The sequence below is a fragment of the Anser anser genome (genome assembly GCF_964211835.1).
Source record: "Anser anser genome assembly, chromosome: 1".
NCBI classification, from domain to species: domain Eukaryota; kingdom Metazoa; phylum Chordata; class Aves; order Anseriformes; family Anatidae; genus Anser; species Anser anser.
Genome location: NC_139720.1, coordinates 131,436,060 through 131,443,168, shown reverse-complemented (window position 1 = coordinate 131,443,168; position 7,109 = coordinate 131,436,060). Strand labels below are relative to the sequence as shown.

The following is a 7,109-nucleotide window of genomic DNA, read 5'->3' as shown; positions in this document are numbered from 1 at the left end:
TAGGGACTAGAAATTAGAGATGCAGGCAGAGATTTTTTTCTGAGTTAAATAAACATTTTCAACCAGTTAGAAGTTTGGTTTCAGGTTTCAAGTTCAAACTGGTCCTTATGTTATCCATATGTTTGCCCACTCTTAACAATAGAGACTTTCTATAAGCTACATAAATTTCCTTTCAATAAAATCTTCTGATCTAAATTTTAGTAATGTGACCACTGTTTTCACATGTTAAATGGGAGGTATGTTATTTTCAGAAAGTAAGGACTTAGCACTTCCTAACACTTCAGCAACTGATTGTGTCTCAGGCTGGGAATCTGACTATTATTAAGTGCTCTACAAAAATTGCTTCTTCCTTCTGTAATAGAACTGTTTATAACAGAAGCACAAAATTACTACTTTCTTCAGGCATTTTGGAGGCACTTACTTGTACTATATGGTTCATCATATGCCTAACATATATTTAGTGTTTATTAACCAGAAATAAATACACATTCTTTATTAATCATTCAGATCTTACCATCTCATCCATGAAAACAAGAATAACATACCTAACCCTTTCACTATTTCTGTGCTTTCATCATGGTACTAATTCTGACTTTTTCTCTGTGATAAAGCAACCTCAGCCTTTCTAGTGTCTCTTCAGGGGAGTTTCTTCCAGACTGCAAATGTTCCTGTGTTCTACCTCTAAACCTGTCCTCCTCTTCCTCTTCTGCACAGTCCTTTCTGCCCCAGGACCAAGCATGGTGTCACAGCTGCAGGTGAGACACTGCAGTTTCTAAAGGCCCTACAATATTGTCCCATCATAATTTCAGTCTCCCTCATAGCCGTATTGAATACATGCAGCATTCAAGATCTAGCTTTTTAAAACATCATGGTGTAAGCTGTGATAAATTGAAGCAAGCCCCAGGAGAAGGAAATGTCAATGTGCAAAGGCATGATCAGAGGTGTGGAGAGGTTGGGCACACGAAGGCACCTCTCCTCCTCCTCCTCTCTACCTCTCTGAGGGAGAAGCCAGCTGAGCAAACATACATAGACCAGAGCATCTATGGCTGGACCATAGCCACTGCCCAGGAAGAGGCACCAAATATGCAGGGCGATGGGATGGGGAAGCTGGTGCTGAAAGGAGCCCCATGAGGTAAGGAGGATGAGGGCTGTACCTTTCCACTTGCAATTTTCTCTGTGATTTAGTGCAAAACAGCAGCCAGAATCTCGAAAACACCAATTTCACACACTTTGGCATCCCCGTACAAGCAAATGGATCCGCAGGCTGTACTGCTTTCCTACACTACCTACACCTCTAGCTGAACTGCAGATAGTGTTCATCCTGATAGCAAACTGCAAGGTGCAAGACCACATTGCAATAGTTGGAAGATCAAAAGGTAGAGGAACTCCGGCATGCTGGCCTTCTCAATATGCTGCTCACACCACTAGGCTGAATATATTGGATTATTTTTTGCCTCTCTTCTAATTACTGTTCTATGTTGCATTGCAAATAAATAAATGAGGCTTTACTCCCTTGCTGGTCACATTTTACTCGACTGGTTATCACTACTTGACATCATAAAAAAAATAAATATAACAAAACCAAAAACTACATTGGATGCGTTAAATATAATTAATGAAAAAGGCCACATTGAGTGTTCCAGAATCTCCAGTTTTGTGACACCAACTACACATAAAGTTCCTTTCCCTGTGCAAGCAACATAAGTTCTTATTTACAGCATGTACCCTTGAGGAAAAGATTTCCTTCTTTCCCATTTCTCTCCTTCTTTTATTAAAGACCACCTGAAGACAAAAAGGCTAAAATATTTGAAAGAAACCTGTGTTAGTCTACTTTTAATGAACTGTAAAGGCTCCTTCATGACAAGATAATTTCAATTATACAGAAGTTAAGCTTCCATGAATTCTCAGCACTTCTAAATGAGGTAATAGTACAACTTTCCAGACAGTGATTTTCTGATCCCTGAGAATTGTATTTAGATAAATAACTCAAAATAAAAGCTCCCACAAGTGTTGGTGGCTTGTTCTGCAGCTGTATGTTCAGCATCCCATATGTATTACCTTTCTCCAGAATTCTAGCAAATGAGGTCACTGGCAGGAATGCTTGTCAAAGGACCAAGCTGCAAGCAAATGCTGCTTAATATTCACAGAAGGAAGATTTTATGTTTGGAACAGATAATATGCACAGCAGAAACCTGATTCCAGATGTTATGCCTATGCAATGGGGAGAAGAAAAGTGTAATGTGACCTCCATACCTAGACAAATCAACTCTAAATTGGGACGAATGGTTGCAACTGAGTGCAAACATGGATTCTCTTAGGTAGAATTGGAATACAGTTTTCAAACAACAGGTAGACAAATTGCAGGCTCTTTGCAGACTATTTGCAAACAGAAACAAAGAGATATAATGTACACACTTGATAATGTGAAATTTTAAAAGCAGCTGAGTAAAGGACAATAGACAATTCTATATGTTATTCTTTGTATAGTAATTAAGTTCTAGTACTAACCAGAAATGAAAGATACTGCTTTAATATAACTTACAGGGAGGTAATCTAGAATGTGCTTAGATATAGACTAAAATAGTGAGTATATCTTTTGGTAAAGGCTCAGTGTTTGGGTTGTTAGATAGTCCAGAGCAAGAGGCTCAGCTCAGATTTGGAAGTGTTGAAAGTTTCCAAGCTTTTTCAGTGTGATTCTGTGCCCTGACACTCAGAGTCTACAAAGATCAGCAGCTGTGGCTCATGAGTATTTTTATGAAACTTCATTAACATTCACGTAGGAACTGAAATGGAAACCCTCTTTTTTAAAGACCCTTTCAAAGGCCCTGAAGGATAAAATCTCAGGATTAAAAAAAAAAAAAAAAAATAAAATAAATAATAATCTTAACCCAATAAACCTTTGTTGAGACTTCTAGGGGTTTAGATTCAAAATTCTGGGGGCTTCCTATGTTTTAAATACCAGTTGCTCTCTTGGAGTGTGTAGCAGACAGTAAACAACTAAGACCACGGTAGCCAAGGAATTCCCAACTCCAAAACATGCCCCAGGCTATATTGCATCCACTCTTGTGCTCAGCAACTAGGGGCAACAGTGATGCTGCACACAGGACAGCCGTAAATTGGCAGCAAGACCTGGAATGTGTAATAGGAGTGCTTGCCAGAGTCACCAGTGGTGCCAGCAACCTTACAGAAAATGTGCCTGTGCCAGAGGGAGCCTGCTGTGCTACACCTGTTGTACCAGTATAGCAAGTCTCTGTTCCCAGAGGCGCCAGAGCCCACTCATTTATGCAGAATGAATGGAAGAAGACAAAGCAAATTATATAAAAAAATAAAACCAAAACAAAAACACCACCACTAAATAAATAAATAAATAAATAAAAGGAAAGAGCTGAAATGTGTTTTGTGTGTCCTTACAGACAGCAAAGAATGGAGGACAGAGACCTTATAAGAGACATAAGTACTCTTGGAGTCTGAGAGAAAAACATTGTGCACAAACTTGTGAAAAGAAGATATGGGAAAAGTCAAAGTACAGCAGCCATATTACTCCCCATTTGGAAGCAGCCCAAAGGGAATAAATGCAGCAAGTATATTAAAGCAAGCAACAGTTCACCCCTCCTTGCTTTCTATTTGGAGGGAAAACTACAGTGTCTTGGTACACACAGAGCATCTTTAATCCTTCTCTGGTCTGGTATTCAGTGGACAGACAAAGCTGCATCAGGATGAATTGGCTTCATACTGGTGAGAGCTTGTTTGCCTCTGAATACACGGTGTTCACCATTCACTTCTGAAGCACTGTGCTGGGGCTCTGCTTATGTGGCCGACTCTTTCCCTAGTGGGAGTACATCTTTTGTGTATGTGATTACTGTTCCTTAGTTACTATCTATCTGTGATAACCCACTAAAAAAATAACCTTTTGCTGTCCAGTCAGTTTTCAGCTGAGGTACATGAACACTACCAGTATATCAACGTAGAAGGGAGGGGCATTGGAGAGGCCAGAATAGAAGGCCAGGGAAAACACATAGCTGCTTCGACTGCAGTGCTGTTTCGTGCTCACTTAAACATTCAAGAAACAGTCTGTCTTGGGTTGTGGTTTCCTTAACTGTGCAGTGTATCTAATGGCTCTGAAGCAGGTAAATGTACCCACCCTCCAGATCCTCTCTCAGTTCTTCTCCCACACTCTCAGCTACATGGCCCTTACGTGGTTATTCTTCTTACCAGCTTTGGGACTTGTTGGCTTCTGTAAACCAAGCTAGTTCGTTATCCCAGCATAAACTTGCCTATGTGAATTACCCTGGATGGAAAGAGAGAGCTAGTGAGCTTCCTCTCCACTCACAGTTGGTCTGGCCAGGGTCAAGGCAAGGGAAGTGGCAGGATCATTAAGATGAGAGCAGGATTTTCCATTTTTCACGGTAGGCTCTCAGTTCAGTTCACTGCCTCTCCTCAAAGACTTAGATAACATATGTAAAGTAACAACTCCCAGAAGCATCTAATTCAACCACTGCCTCCATTTTGAGCCAAGGATCTTCTGTAGGTTGGGCTTCTACCCATGCTCTGAAGCATCCAACTCTAAAGCTAAGCAGGGAGTAATCTAACTACAGGACTTTGGCTTTCAGGGGGAAGTGGCCTCCTGAACAGGTTACAGAAGCAAAGTCATATTTTCTTGTGCACTGTGACTCCTTTACTCTTTTATTCTTGGTCACGTAGTGGCAAATAGTCTTCCCTTTGCCCAGATGTCTATCTCATCTCAAAACCTTGGAGTCAACTGTCTTCTAGTGGAAGACAATGACCTTGAAAGTAAGGCCTCTTAATTCCCATGGACTTGTCATTGTTGCAGTCTTTCTGTTCTCCACAATACTGGTCTGCAGCTTGGAGGCAATCAGACATCCAAGGCACTCAGTTCTTCCTGAGGTCAGCTTTAGCCCAACATGGCACTGCATTGACTCAGCTTCCATTCCATCAGCTTCTAGTCTTAATGTTTCTGCACAGAAGTGCCATGTAAGATCCCTGCCCTGGTTCATTACTCAGATCATTACACAATTCATGCAATTTTGAGCCTTGAGAAAAAAAAATGAATGAACCTACTTTTTAGCAGTTTTGTAAAACTGTTTCATTGTGTTTTGCTGGAATTCCCCTACTTGTTGAAATGACATCCACTAATGATAAATTGCAGGGGGCTGCTCCTAGTGGAGAGCTTTCTGTTCAGCAACACAGGGTAGACTGCACCAGGCTTGCATCAGCTCTTGCCATCGACTTCCCACAGACTATCTATGAAATGGCGAAACCTTCAAGGCACTTACTGGGTCAAGTTCAGCAAATGCAAAAGCTCAGCTAAAACTCTGGGGTGAGAACTGCAGCTAACATCACTGCTTAAGCAGAAAAGAATTTTGTACTAGAGGGTTACACCTCTTCTTATATAGGGACAGCTCTCTTGGGGATGGTGCACAGATGATGGAATGAACTTCCTCGGGAACTTACAACTGACCACAGCAAAGCATGCTCTTTTTGACCTTGATCTCTCTAAGATAAACACATATCATTATTAAAAAGTAGGAACAGAAAAAATATAGCTACAGACTAACTATCTAACTAAGCCAAATCACCGTACTAAAACATAACATCTCCCCTGAAGAAGAAATGGGTCCCACATGACAGATTTCAGCCCCATCAAAGGCACAAGGTAAGTACTTTGACATAACAGTGATGAAGGGGAAACAAGACAAAGACTCAAGCAATACTCCTGCATTGCAAAAAAAAAAAAAAAAAAGTAATATCAGATTTGACGGGATACAGATTTGCATGCATATGAATTTCTCACACGTTGTAGGAATCCAGAAGTTTTAATGAAATAAAGGCACAACCTACACACTAAGACCGTAAGTCATGCTAATAATGCTTTGCCTTGAAAAGGGGTACTTTGATTTGGTCACTATCAGTGTACAAATGGAACGACCAGTATTTTGCTCTAGTGCACTCTGGAGGAAAGAAAAAATCTTTCTCTGGGTCCTATTACCAGCATACAGGCTCTTTGAGATGTAGAACCTTATGCCTAATGGGAAATATATATACCTCATACCTTATACCTCACCAAGTGCTACTCAGCTGCACTAAAACCCAAAACCAAAACCACCAGTATGCTTTGTTTGTTCAATGGATGACAAGGGCAATATTTCCTCTAAATGTAGAAAAGCATTTTTTATTTGAAAAAATAGATCACCAGATTAATGGCTGAATGACAACATAAGAAGAAGGCTTGTGCTAGACTGGGCAAGAACAAGTGAAAAAGAAATACCAATTTGTTATTCTAACTTGTTATTGGAAAATAAAGAGCCTTACCTTTTAAGTTTGGGGCTTCTTCTTTTTTTTTTTTTTTTAAAAAAACTGATGCAGCTGTGTACAAGTTTCTTGCTTTCTATTGAACAGGTGTTGACTTTTGTTAATGGATTGTATAGCCATACTCTGTCAACACATCAGTATTACTCAGTGTTTCAAGAAATGGACTGACTGAGACTTGGAGCCACATTCAAGAGGCATTTTAATTCAAACCTCCAACTGTATTTAAGAAACCATATCTAAAAGCTCCTATCCAAGAGGCTGGAATGTGAAGTATGCAGGAAATGTTATCTTATTGGCCTTGTGTCTGCCAGTGATTGTGAAACAGCTCCATTATTCTGGGAAAAAAAAAAAAAAAGAAAAAGAAAAAAAAAAACAACTACCATTCCAGGCAAAGAGAGATTCATGTAAACTTGTTAAACCTTTAGGGAAAACAAATAATACAGAGCCTGGAGAAAGTCTTTTGTGCTCCATCACATGAAGATAGTTTTGGTGTGAAAGAGTGCCCTTTGTAAACACTTCCATTAAAAATTACACTTATAAACATATATGTCTAGTACTTCATGTTGGAACTATTTCTTCTTCAAATCAGTTATTCTCAATATAGTCTATATTCACTGGAGATGACAGATTATTCACTCAGTAGTATGTCACATAGGTGAGAGAGCAGAATAGGATACTGAACCACAGTGGCCATGTTTATCTTGCATTGTAGCCCCTGGAGGCAAAGTTGAGTGGTACCTACCCTTTGTGGTAGGTGTGTACTGTGGTACAATCTCATC

General features: G+C 39.9%; 1 long non-coding RNA gene across 2 annotated transcripts in view; it reads right to left on the bottom strand.

Annotated features, from left to right (window-relative positions):
* The window catches only part of LOC310895948, a 28,748-nt gene extending 21,712 nt beyond the window's left edge, over positions 1-7,036 (bottom strand). For both annotated transcript variants that reach the window (XR_014581070.1, XR_014581071.1), the window contains exon 1: positions 6,331-7,036. This is a non-coding gene — a long non-coding RNA (uncharacterized lncRNA). The remainder of the gene's footprint in view (positions 1-6,330) is intronic.
* Between the last annotated feature and the right edge of the window lie 73 nt (positions 7,037-7,109).